Genomic DNA, 14,322 nt, shown 5'->3' with positions numbered 1-14,322 from the left:
AGATAACGAGCTGAGATTAGGAGCACACTCTTAAAGGGAGTGCTCCTAACCGCAGCTTGTTACCTGTAAAAAAGACACCTGTCCACAGAAGCAATCAATCAATCAGATTCCAAACTCTCCACCATGGCCAAGACCAAAGAGCTCTCCAAGGATGTCAGGGACAAGATTGTAGACCTACACAACGCTGGAATGGGCTACAAGACCATCACCAAGCAGCTTGGTGAGAAGGTGACAACATTTGGTGCGATTATTCGCAAATGGAAGAAACACAAAAGAACTGTCAATATCCCTCGGCCTGGGGCTCCATGCAAGATCTCACCTCGTGGAGTTGCAATGATCATGAGAACGGTGAAGAATCAGCCCAGAACTACTTTTTAATGATCTCAAGGCAGCTGGGACCATAGTCACCAAGAAAACAATTAGTAACACACTACGCCGTGAAGGACTGAAATCCTGCAGCGCCCGCAAGGTCCCCCTGCTCAAAAATACATATACATGCCCGTCTGAAGTTTGCCAATGAACATCTGAATGACTCAGAGGACAACTGGTGAAAGTGTTGTGGTCAGATGAGACCAAAATGGAGCTCTTTGGCATCAACTCAACTCGCCGTGTTTGGAGGAGGAGGAATGCTCACTATGACCCCAAGACACCATCCCCACCGTCAAACATGGAGGTGGAAACATTATGCTTTGGGGGTGTTTTTCTACTAAGGGGACAGGACAACTTCATCGCATCAAAGGTACGATGGATGGGGCCATGTACCGTCAAATCTTTGTTGAGAACCTCCTTCCCTTTGCCAGGGCATTGGAAATGGGTCGTGGATGGGTATTCCAGCATGACAATGACCCAAAACACACGGCCAAGGCAACAAAGGAGTGGCTCAAGAAGAAACACATTAAGGTTCTGGAGTGGCCTAGCCAGTCTCCAGACCTTAATCCCATAGAAAATCTGTGGAGGGAGCTGAAGGTTCGAGTTGCCAAACGTCAGCCTCGAAACCTTAATGACTTGGAGAAGGTCTGCAAAGAGGAGTGGGACAAAATCCCTCCTGAGATGTGTGCAAACCTGGTGGCCAACTACAAGAAACGTCTGACCTCTGTGATTGCCAACAAGAGTTTTGCCACCAAGTACTAAGTCATGTTTTGTAGAGGGGTCAAATACTTATTTCCCTCATTAAAATGCTAATCATTTTATAAAATTTTTGACATGTGTTTGTCTGGATTTTTTTGTTGTTATTCTGTCTCTCACTGTTCAAATAAACCTACCATTAAAATTATAGACTGATCATTTCTTTGTAAGTGGGCAAACGTACAAAATCAGCAGGGGATCAAATACTTTTTCCCCCCACTGTATATAACACATTGTTTCAGATATACAACACATTGTTTCAGATATACAACACATTGTTTGAGATATTTCAGACATTATTTCAGATATTTCAGACATTGTTTCAGATTAATAACACATTGTTTGAATCCAAAGTGCCAGGAATGTGACAGAGTGAGGTAATGGTGAATTAGACAGGATTGTGACAGAGTGAGGTAATGGTAATTGTCACAGACTGAGGTAATGGTGCATTAGACAGGATTGTGAAAGACTTAGGTAACGGTGAATTTGACAGGATTGTGACAGAGTGAGGTAATGGTGAATTTGACAGGATTGTGACAGACTGGGATAATGGTGAATTTGACAGGATTGTGACAGACTGAGGTAATGGTGAATTTGACAGGATTGTGACAGTCTGAGGTAATGGTGAATTTGACAGGATTGTGACAGAGTGAGGTAATGGTGAATTAGACAGGATTGTGACAGAGTGAGGTAATGGTGAAGTAGACAGGATTGTGACAGACTGAGGTAATGGTGAATTAGACAGGATTGTGACAGACTGAGGTAATGGTGAATTTGACAGGATTGTGACAGACTGAGGTAATGGTGAATTAGACAGGATTGTGACAGAGTGAGGTAATGGTGAATTTGACCGGATTGTGACAGACTGAGGTAATGGTGAATTTGACAGGATTGTGACAGAGTGAGGTAATGGTGAATTTGACAGGATTATTCAGTAATCTGAAACTGTCATGAGACATTCCATTTGGTCTGATTCACACTTGTTAAACATGCTGTTCACAGAGCAATAAAAACATCATGTCATATAATAATATATATAATTACAGAGATATGTCATATTCACATTACACACACACACACACACACACACACACACACACACACACACACACACACACACACACACACAAACACACAAACACACAATACTAATAGACATGATTATTTCCCATGGTGGGTCTTCATTACAGGAACAATGGCCTTCCTTAGTCAATGAGAAGTGACATGTGGATGAGCCTGGGTATTATGTGTTCACCGCAAATGGCATCCTACTCCCTTTGTAGTGCACTACTTTTGACTAGAAAACTATGGGTACATATGGAATAGGGTGTCATTTTGGACACAGATTGGTCAGATGAGATAGCAAGGGATCCTGCTCTTTTCTCTGATACAAGTTTCCCAGGAGAAATCAGGAATAACTTATTTTACAGCATTCCCGAAAGCTGGAATCTGTCATCCTCATCTGCTGTCCAGATGTGGTACATGGAAAGACGTTTAGTTTCCCTCCAACTATTAAACTAAACCCACTTCAGCTGGAGGAAAAGAGCCTTAAATCCACCCGCCGCGCTTTCTCAGAAATATAACCATTCGTAACAGTAGCTGAAGCAAACAATAGCTTTCAGGAAATGAAGTATTGTGAAAGAGAAAGAGAAAGAGATTCTATATATATATATATATATATATATATATATAGGGAAATAGTGACCAGAACTTTGGTTCCATGTGATATGTCTGCCTTACTATTCCAGTGGAATACTTGTTGACCTATATATATATATATATATATATATATATATACTGCTCAAAAAAATAAAGGGAACACCTAAACAACACATCTTAGATCTGAATGAAATAAATAATCTTATTAAATACTTTTTTCTTTACATAGTTGAATGTGCTGACAACAAAATCACACAAAAATAATCAATGGAAATCAAATTTATCAACCCATGGAGGTCTGGATTTGGAGTCACACTCAAAATTAAAGTGGAAAACCACACTACAGGCTGATCCAACTTTGATGTAATGTCCTTAAAAGAAGTCAAAATGAGGCTCAGTAGTGTGTGTGGCCTCCACGTGCCTGTATGACCTCTCTACAACGCCTGGGCATGCTCCTGATGAGGTGGCGGATGGTCTCCTGAGGGATGCAACTCCTGGACAGTCTGTGGTGCAACGTGGCGTTGGTGGATGGAGCGAGACATGATGTCCCAGATGTGCTCAATTGGATTCAGGTCTGGGGAACGGGCGGGCCAGTCCATAGCATCAATGCCTTCCTCTTGCAAAAAATGCTGACACACTCCAGCCACATGAGGTCTAGCATTGTCTTGCATTAGGAGGAACCCAGGGCCAACCGCACCAGCATATGGTCTCACAAGGGGTCTGAGGATCTCATCTCGGTACCTAATGGCAGTGAGGCTACCTCTGGCGAGCACATGGAGGGCTGTGCGGCCCCCCAAAGAAATGCCACCCCACACCATGACTGACCCACCGTCAAACCGGTCATGCTGGAGGATGTTGCAGGCAGCAGAACGTTCTCCACGGCGTCTCCAGACTCTGTCACGTCTGTCACGTGCTCCGTGTGAACCTGCTTTCATCTGTGAAGAGCACAGGGCGCCAGTGGCGAATTTGCCAATCTTGGTGTTCTCTGGCAAATGCCAAACGTCTTGCACGGTGTTGGGCTGTAAGCACAACCCCCACCTGTGGACATCGGGCACTCATACCACCCTCATGGAGTCTGTTTCTGACCGTTTGAGCAGACACATGCACATTTGTGGCCTGCTGGAGGTCATTTTGCCGGGCTCTGGCAATGCTCCTCCTGCTCCTCCTTGCACAAAGGCGGAGGCTGCGGTCCTGCTGCTGGGTTGTTGCCCTCCTACGGCCTCCTCCACGTCTCCTGATGTACTGGCCTGTCTCCTGGTAGCGCCTCCATGCTCTGGACACTACGCTGACAGACACAGCAAACCTTCTTGCCACAGCTCGCATTGATGTGCCATCCTGGATGAGCTGCACTACCTGAGCCACTTGTGTGGGTTGTAGACTCCGTCTCATGCTACCACTAGAGTGAAAGCATCGGCAGCATTCAAAAGTGACCAAAACATCAGCCAGGAAGCATAGGAACTGAGAAGTGGTCTGTGGTCCCCACCTGCAGAACCACTCCTTTATTGGGGGTGTCTTGCTAATTGCCTATAATTTCCACCTGTTGTCTATTCCATTTGCACAACAGCATGTGAAATGTATTGTCAATCAGTGTTGCTTCCTAAGTGGGCAGTTTGATTTCACAGAAGTGTGATTGACTTGGAGTTACATTGTGTTGTTTAAGTGTTCCCTTTATTTTTTTGAGCAGTGTATATAGCAGTGAGATTCTCTTTCACAATACTTAATTTCCTGAAAGCTATTGTTTGCTTCAGCTACTGTTACGAATGGTGTGTATATTTCTGAGAAAGCGCGGCAGGTGGATTTAAGGCTCTTTTTCTCTAGCTGAAGTGGGTTTAGTTTAATAATATATACATATCACCATTGCACCTGTATCTGGCTATAAATTCCCTTCAGTGCTGTGAGAAAAACATGAGAAAGGAGGGATTGGGAAGAAGGGTGGTGAGGGGTTGAGAAGGATGGTGAGGGGTTGAGAAGGGTGGTGAGGGGTTGAGAAGGGTGGTGAGGGATTGAGAAGGGTGGCGAGGGGTTGAGAAGGGTGGTGAGGGATTGAGAAGGGTGGCGAGGGGTTGAGAAGGGTGGTGAGGGATTGAGAAGGGTGGTGAGGGATTGAGAAGGGTGGCGAGGGGTTGAGAAGAATGTTGAGGGGTTGAGAAGGGTGGTGAGGGGTTGAGAAGGGTGGTGAGGGATTGAGAAGGGTGGTGAGGGATTGAGAAGGGTGGCGAGGGGTTGAGAAGGGTGGTGAGGGATTGAGAAGGGTGGTGAGGGATTGAGAAGGGTGGCGAGGGGTTGAGAAGGGTGGTGAGGGGTTGAGAAGGGTGGTGAGGGATTGAGAAGGGTGGCGAGGGGTTGAGAAGGGTGGTGAGGGATTGAGAAGGGTGGTGAGGGGTTGAGAAGAATGTTGAGGGGTTGAGAAGGGTGGCGAGGGGTTGAGAAGGGTGGTGAGGGATTGAGAAGGGTGGTGAGGGGTTGAGAAGGGTGGCGAGGGGTTGAGAAGGGTGGTGAGGGATTGAGAAGGGTGGCGAGGGGTTGAGAAGGGTGGTGAGGGGTTGAGAAGGGTGGTGAGGGATTGAGAAGGGTGGCGAGGGGTTGAGAAGGGTGATGAGGGATTGAGAAGGGTGGTGAGGGGTTGAGAAGAATGTTGAGGGGTTGAGAAGGGTGGCGAGGGGTTGAGAAGGGTGGTGAGGGATTGAGAAGGGTGGTGAGGGGTTGAGAAGGGTGGTGAGGGGTTGAGAAGGGTGGTGAGGCGTTGAGAAGAAGGGTAGTGAGGGGTTGAGATCATGCTAACAATAGAACTGATAAAATGTTTGCCATTCCCTCCCGGCACCATGTTAAGAGGTCAACTAGTATTCCACTGGAATAGTAAGGCAGACATATCACATGGAACCAAAGTTCTGGTCACTATTTCCCTGGGCACCCTTATTAGGAGAGGACATGCATGACATTTATAGAAACACTTCTTGGTCATGTTCAGGTGAGAGTTTTGTATCTGGAAGGTCCTTAGTGTGTTTTGGCTAGACAGCGTTGTTTCTGCTGGTTTGATTTGGTGAGCAACCATTTTGTGACCATGCTGTCTTGAAGAAATGTTTGGGGTGTGGTCAGTTGTTCTGAATGGTATGTGTTGAGTTTGATCATCAGTGAGTTTATTCATGCGACAATATTGAAGATGTTCATTATTTAATTAAAGCCACTGCAATAATGTACTTCTGTTTTTCAGTTGGTTTGTTTGGAGAGGCTTTGCTGGTTTCAAGTACAGGCAGTTTATTGGCAGTCACCTCCAAAAAGGTGACTGGTTTTTTAAACCTCTACAGGATCGGTGGGTCCCCCGCAGAACGGCTGAGCTAATGTAAGCTAATGTGAATAGCATGAGGTTGCAAGTAACAAGAAAATGTCCCATGACACAGATGTCCCATGACATCTGATATGGGCAGAACGTTTAAATTATTGTTAATTTAACTGCACTGTCCAATTTACAGTAGCTATTACAGTGAAATAATGCCATGCAATTTTTTGAAGAGAATGCACAATTATGAACTTGAAAATGTATTACTAAACCAATTTGGCACATTTGGGCAGTCTTGATACAACATTGTGGCTCATTGGATCAGTCTAACACTTTGCACATACACTGCTGTCATCTAGTGGCCAAAATCTAAATTGCGCCTGGGCTGGAATAATACATTATGGCCTCTCTCTTGCAATTCAAAGATGGCACAAAAAAACAACAAAAAAACACGTTTTTTTTCTTTTGTATAATCTTTTACCAGATATATTGTGCTATATTCTCCTACATTAATTTCACATTTCTACAAACTTCAAAGTGTTGGCCTTCCCTGTGGCTCAGTTGGTAGAGCATGGTGTTTGTAACGCCAGGGTTGTGGGTTCGATTCCCACGGGGGGCCAGTACAAAAAATGCATGAAATGAAATGTATGCATTCACTACTGTAAGTCGCTCTGGATAAGAGCGTCTGCTAAATGACTAAAATGTAAAAAAATGTAAATGTTTCCTTTCAAATGGTATCAAGAATATGCATATCCTTGCTTCAGGTCCTGAGCTACAGGCAGTTAGATTTGCTTATGTCATTTTATGGGAAAATGTAAAAAAAAATTGTATTTCTAAAATATACTTCAATGGAAATCCATTTTTTACTTTTTTTGGTTATTCTCGACAAATTTCTAAATGCATTGTACCCCCATTGTTGTGTTGTGTTTTTACATAATCAAATAATAAAAAACAATCAATCAAGTGATTATATTACACAATTCTACAGTTAACGATCAAAACCTCAACTAACATTTCCGGCATGAGCTCCCCTAGAACAGCACGATCAAATCAAAACAGCATTGGAGCAGCTAGCAGTCCAATCGATGTAAGAGTTTTAGAGTAAGCACTACATGATCGAGGGATACTAAGGTGTGTAGCATATTATTCGACTTTGTACTAGAGAGGTTGAGTCAGTCATTGCATGTCAATTCAGTGCAGGAGCAGATATTCTAAATGTTAAAATGTAAATAACGTAATAGTTGGGCTAATTTGTTGTCATTACAACTCCTGGACCAGCTAGGACCAGAGACATATACTGTATTATGGCTCTGACTAGGGCTGTGTTCTACTCCTGGACCAGCTAGGACCAGAGACATATACTGCATTATGGCTCTGACTAGGGCTGAGTTCTACTCCTGGACTTTAACTAGGACAAGTCATTTTATGCAATCAATAGCACTACAGAAAACTATGATGCCTATAATGACATTACAGTGTGATGCCTAGTAGAAAATAATATACTAGTTCTCGTCAGTAACGTTATAATGAAAAAGGGAACTGCATCACAAAGGTAAATAAACAAACCAGTCAGTAAGACAGGATAACGTTACAGTTACAGTAGTAGCTAAGCTAAAAACACGACCAACTAGTTCAGGGAATGGCAAAAAAATTACATTAGAAATGACTTTGTCATGACAAGCTACAGGTGTTAGCAACTTTGCCTGCTAGCAATTACCTTGAATTGTTGGAGCTTTCCTGTCCATGGTGGAAAGACGGTGTGAACACAACCCTGTTTAAACCGGTCCTCATTGTAGTCAGCAGCCACAAAGTGATCACTGGACACAAAGTGAACACTGGCCACAAAGTGAACACTGGCCACAAAGTGATCACTAGACACGGTCAACCGCAGCTGGTGAATGACTTCAGGCGTCGTTTTGGCACCATAAGCAGGATGTGGGATGACCTGCAGCCATGCCTGATACACATCTCCAACGCGGAAAATAGTGGAAATGTGTAGTGTATTTGTATCTAACCGGAACGTTATTCCACCCGGGCACAATGCACTTCATTTTGGCCGACATCACTCAGATACTTGACTACTAACGTTATTCGCCTTAATTTACTTTACTTCAGAGATTACTAACCGCTAGCCGAGCTAGCTACCATCTCTTTGGCCGACTCAGTTACTCGACTACTAACGTTATTCACTTGGCCTGACTTTAAATTAATTTAGCTACCCATCTCTTTGTTTAATTCCTTTTATTCTTATTTCCTTTATTGAATACCAATAGTAAGATACTACATCGTCCCGCCTATCAATTTTAGAACCACGAAGAAGATAATCTACCGGATTAAAGACAATGGGCTACAAGACCATCACCAAGCAGCATGGTGAGAAGGTGACAACAGTTGGTGCGATTATTCGCGAATGGAAGAAACACAAAAGAACTGTCAATCTCCCTCGGCCTGGGGCTCCATGCAAGATCTCACCTCGTGGAGTTGCAATGATCATGACAACTGTGAGGAATCAGCCCAGAACTACACGGGAGGATCTTGTCAATGATCTCAAGGCCGCTGGGACCATAGTCACCAAGAAAACAATTGGTAACACACTACGCCGTGAAGGACTGAAATCCTGCAGCGCCCGCAAGGTCCCCCTGCTCAAGAAAGCACATATACATGCCCGTCTGAAGTTTGCCAATGAACATCTGAATGATTCAGAGGACAACTGGGTGAAAGTGTTGTGGTCAGATGAGACCAAAATGGAGCTCTTTGGCATCAACTCAACTCGCCGTATTTGGAGGAGGAGGAATGCTGCCTAGGACCACAAGAACACCATCCCCACCGTCAAACATGGAGGTGGAAACATTATGCTTTGGGTGTGTTTTTCTGCTAAGGGGACAGGACAACTTCACCGCATCAAAGGGACGATGGATGGGGCCATGTACCGTCAAATCTTGGGTGAGAACCTCCTTCCCTCAGCCAGGGCTTTGAAAATGGGTTGTGGATGGGTATTCCGGCATGACAATGGCCCAAAACACACGGCCAAGGCAACAAAGGAGTGGCTCAAGAAGAAACACATTAAGGTCCTGGAATGGCCTAGCCAGTCTCCAGACCTAGATCCCATAGAAAATCTGTAGAGGGAGCTGAAGGTTCGAGTTGCCAAATGTAAGCCTCGAAACCTTAATGACTTGGAGAAGATCTGCAAAGAGGAGTGGGACAAAATCCCTCCTGAGATGTGTGCAAACCTGGTGGCCAACTACAAGAAACGCCTGACCTCTGTGATTGCCAACAAGGGTTTTCCCACCAAGTACTAAGTCATGTTTTGCAGAGGGGTCAAATACTTATTTCCCTCATTAAAATGCAAATCAATTTATAACATTTTTGACATGCCTTTATCTGGATTTTTTGTTGTTATTCTGTCTCTCACTGTTCAAATAAACCTACCATTAAAATTATAGACTGATCATTTCTTTGTAAGTGGGCAAACGTACAAAATCATCAGGGGATCAAATACTTTTTTCCCTCACTGTAAATACTCAAAAAATGAACCTAAAAACTGTCTGGGGTACTGACAAACAGCCAGACAAGTGCTATAAAGAGCCCGGAAGTAGTTTTGGGTGAAATTCCCTTTTTGAACCAAGTTGCTATTTCCAGAGCACATCTGTGCTGCTTCTGTTTAAAAAAATATGTAGCAAAGCAAATCCTAAGCTCCAATCACAACACGTTTTCTGTAAAGATGTAAATGTAGGTCAAACTTTACTAAAAATACATTATATTTATTTAGAAGAAAATAAAAGTTGCACACCCTTAATAGCCCTGCCTACCCTGTTTGTAATGGACGAATGATGTAATGGGAGGGTCATCAGCGGTGGTACCTGACAGTCCAGACCCAACGTGCTGGTAGGGTTGGTCCGTGACTCCAAACTGTCAATGTGTAAATCATGAATCAAAATTGTGTCGATATTGTAGGAAAATTTTGTCATTTCATATGGTAGATACTCTACCTGCTTTAATCATGATGAGAAAACTAACTGGAACAAGCTAGCTAGCCAACTTGCTAGTTAGTTAGCTAAGTTAGTTAGCTATCTATCTTATATTAACCAGTAATACAAAAATATGCCTAAATATTTTAAAACATTAGCTGTCACCTTGAGGCTTGATAGGGGGTAGAGAATGAATCCCTGAAGGGAAGTCAATTTTGTTATTTGTTAGCTAGCTAGGCTACCAGTTAGCTTTTTCATCTATACAAACAATAGTACGTGAGTATAAACGCCATGGGACCACACAGCCGTCATACTGCTCAGGAAGGAGATGCATTCTGTCTCCTAGAGATGAACGTACTTTGGTGTGAAAAGTGCAAATCAATCCCAGAACCACAGCAAAAGACCTTGTGAAGATGCTGGAGAAAACAGGCACAAACATATCTATATCCACAGTAAAACAAGTCCTATATCGACATAAGCTGAAAGGCTGCTCAGCAATTAAGAAGCCACTGCTCCAAAACTGCCATAAAAAGCCAGACTACTGTTTGCAACTGCACATGGGGACAAAGATTGTACTTTTTGGAGAAATGTCCTCTGGTCTGATGAAAACAAATAGAACTGTTTGGCCATAATGACTATCGTTATGTTTGGAGGAAAAAGGGGGAGGCTTGCGAGCCGAAGAACACCATCCCAACCATCATGTTGTGGGGGTGCTTTGCTGCAGGAGGGACTGGTGCACTTCACATAATAGTTGGCAACATGAGGAAGGAAAATGATATGGATATATTGAAGCAACATCTCAAGACATCAGTCAGGAAGTTAAAGCTTTGTCGCAAATGGGTCTTCCAAATGGACAATGACCCAAGCATACTTCCAAAGTTGTGGCAAAATGGCTTAATTACAACAAAGTCAAGGTATTGGAGTGGCCATTTACTCCTGAAGTGCTGACCTGTTGCACCCTCTACAACCACTGTGATTATTATTATTTGACCATGCTGGTCATCTATAAACATTTGAACATCTTGGCCATGTTCTGTTATAATCTCCACCCGGCACAGCCAGAAGAGGACTGGCCACCCCTCATAGCCTGGTTCCTCTCTAGGTTTCTTCCTAGGTTCTGGCCTTTCTAGGGAGTTTTTCCTAGCCACCGTGCTTCTACACCTGCATTGCTTGCTGTTTGGGGTTTTAGGCTGGGTTTCTGTACAGCACTTTGTGACATCAGCTGATGTAAGAAGGGCTTTATAAATACATTTGATTGATAGCCAATACCCAAACGGAGATTCAGTGAAAATAAAAATCTCATTGATTTATCAAGACCACTCCCCATGCTTGTCTCAGAGCAGCGTGAAACGGTGCTGAAATATTTGTTGGCTTTTGCATCTAACTTCAATATGCTCTTTAAATAAGACCTACACCACTTTTAACAGCACATTACTCAACACTAGTGAGACTCATGTCGTCTACGGTAGGCCTACAGTATACAGAAAACATGACGTGACTCTCCACCAATAATTACATATAGAGGACTGGAGGATTCTAAGTTAAAACCAAAAGCTGCCTCATGGGTCTAACGGTGGCGGCTGGCACGGGTATCGAACCTGCATCTGTAGCAATGCATTTTGCACTGTGGGAGCCCCCATCCACTCCTGAGCCCCCATCTTCAAAGTATCAAAATACAGAGAGATGTTGGTAAAGGTACATTGTCCTGCTAATAGCCCATAATGGTCCAGGTCAGGATAACCAAAACATTTATTTATTAAAAACTATCAGAAAGAATGTTGGCTCTTATTTATTTTGATCCAAAGCCATAAATGAGTGAGTCACTCAGCTTTATGTATTTGACGGGCTAAATCACTGCGCCACCAACTTGTTAATATATAATGATATTTTTTCGTTTTTTTTCGTTTTCCAAAAAATGAAAGTGAGCGATTGTAATCTGAATAAAGTCCAAAACATTTGTGTGTTTGAACGAGTATTTGTGTTTGAAAGAGTATTTTCCAGTAAGCAACTATTGTCCTGCTAATCAGGTGACAAGTGTTTGAAAACCTGTTTTCAAAATGCCCCCAGCTGTCCATCACTACTCTAAATAAAAACACAGCATCTTGTTTACATCTTGTTTACATTCTTTATGTTAACCACAATGTCACAAATAATCTGTATCTACCTTTCCAATTACTTTTAGAGTTTGGGATTTACAAATGTGTGCTTTTCATGTCATTTTTCATTAAATCCAGTTCGGATTTAAGTATAACTTTTGAGTGACGCCTTTAGTGAGAGGTCTAATGCTTTAATATTTAATAATATCTGCCCTCCGAATTCATATCTAAGGGGCAATTTTCATGCCATTATTAGTTACATTGTTTTAGGTTGAACGTGCAGACACTAAGAACAGCAGGAACGTTTACCTAGTCAGCGCTATTACTAGTGAAATGCCCTTTAAAGTGTTGCCAGAGGGGCGGCGGTCCACCCTCTCCCCTCCCTCCTCTTCCCTTCCCCATGGGCTAGGTCCATCTTCTCTGCGGCCCATCCCGTGCCCCCTGCCCTCGTGCCTTGAACCTGGCACGCTTTCAGTGGATACAGCTGGAGAACTGCAAGGCAATCCCATTGTGCGCCACTCGAGAGACATGAACAATATGGCCAATATATATTATCCTGCTAATGACAGGGTTAATAATATATCTGTGAGAATATCCAACGGGCTTTTATATAAATCTAAATTAATAATAATAATAATAATAATCACTTTGTTTAAATAATAACATTTTGGACATTATTTAATTTTCAAATAACGTAAAATGAGTGTGGAAAATGCCATTCTTGAACATGGGGTGAGACATTGCTACTAATTTGTAAATAAAGCCAGTTTGTTATTTAGAATTATTTATTTTGGCTTTTAGAGGGAGAGAAACCAAAAAACTACAGACATTTCATGGGTCTCCCAGTCAAGGGCAGCACAGGTATTGAACCAGCATCTGTAACAACCCAACTTGCACTGCTATGCAGTGTCTTAGACCGTGACACCACTCAGGCGCCGTACAATGTGACCGGTCGGGAGTGGGCAACAGTACTACAGTAAGACCAAAATAATCCAAACAAAATAAAATAATAAAAATCTTACTGTAACAACAGTTTTAAGAAGTAATACTGAAGTCATGCACAATGACCAGTTTCTATTTAGGTTTATGTCGCCCATTCACTGTCAGTTAGAGACACAGTAGGACCCAAAAGCATAATCAGTGCTCTAACTCCTGTTTGCACTGGTCTGGAGCAATGAAGTACTGGGTAGGTTAGAGTTGACAAATATAGTGACGCAGGGTACCATACTAAACCACAAATTACCTCTAAGTTCAGCAGCATAATCGTAAAAATTTTAGTGGAGCAACCACTGTACCTTCTCCCTTTTTCACTTGCCTCCTAGCGTTAACTTCTTTTGAGGTATTTTCTGAACAGCTTCTCACTTCTTTGTTTCTCTAGTTGTCATTTCGACCATACATCCTTTACTTTCATTTGTGGCGCCGAAATTCAAAAATGACAGTTGGAACTCCACAACAGAAAATGCACGTTTGTTGTTGCTAAGCTACCAGATACAGTGCTTTTAGCTAGCGGTTTGGCGAGCCTTCATGCAGAGAGAGGGAATACAATACGTTATTATATGGGTTTCATATTTGTCAAATGATTGAGCATGTGCTGAAAACTCAGAAATGCACCAGAAATCATCCTTATTTTCAGAATATCATAAAGCAAATCAAGTTCTGGAAATGGACCTCAGCCAAGAGAAGCGAAGTAGAAGTCTGGAATCAATATAGCTTCATATCTTGAATGTGTTGAGAAAACACATATGTGATGTATTCAGTCAGTATTTGTCAACATGAAGAGAGAAAATAGGGTGTCACATATCTCAGGATATTGAATGAGTCCATATCCAGCCATAAGAAATGTTCATGTGTGATATTCTGAGTAATCTGTCTAAAAGACATCTGGATTCAGAACGTCAGGATATGGTGCAAATCCACAAAACTCCAAATATACATTGGACATGGTCTGTATTCTCTAGATTATCAAAAACATGTCATTTAAAGATATCCCCTGGTATGGACCCTTTTGAACCAGTGGTTCTTACAGTCTTCAGCAGACTCATCATACTGTCTGTTCCTACGTGGTCCTAACTCTAACCTACCCAGTACCAGAATCTAACACATAGTGTCTATTCCTACGTGGTCCTAACTCTAACCTACCCAGTACCAGAATCTAACACATAGTGTCTGTTCCTACGTGGTCCTAACTCTAACCTAC

At 42.7% G+C, this 14,322-nt stretch overlaps 1 protein-coding gene and 1 non-coding gene across 2 annotated transcripts in view; one reads left to right on the top strand and one right to left on the bottom strand.

Moving 5' to 3' along the window:
- The window catches only part of lpar1 (lysophosphatidic acid receptor 1), a 95,808-nt gene that overhangs the window by 12,679 nt on the left and 68,807 nt on the right, over positions 1 to 14,322 (bottom strand). The window lies entirely within an intron of this gene.
- On the top strand, positions 6,605 to 6,680 carry trnat-ugu (transfer RNA threonine (anticodon UGU)). The gene has a single exon. It is a non-coding gene; the product is annotated as a tRNA-Thr (tRNA).

The sequence above is a fragment of the Salmo salar genome, chromosome ssa13 (assembly GCF_905237065.1).
Source record: "Salmo salar chromosome ssa13, Ssal_v3.1, whole genome shotgun sequence".
NCBI classification, from domain to species: Eukaryota; Metazoa; Chordata; class Actinopteri; order Salmoniformes; family Salmonidae; genus Salmo; species Salmo salar.
This window is presented reverse-complemented; position numbering and strand designations above follow the sequence as displayed.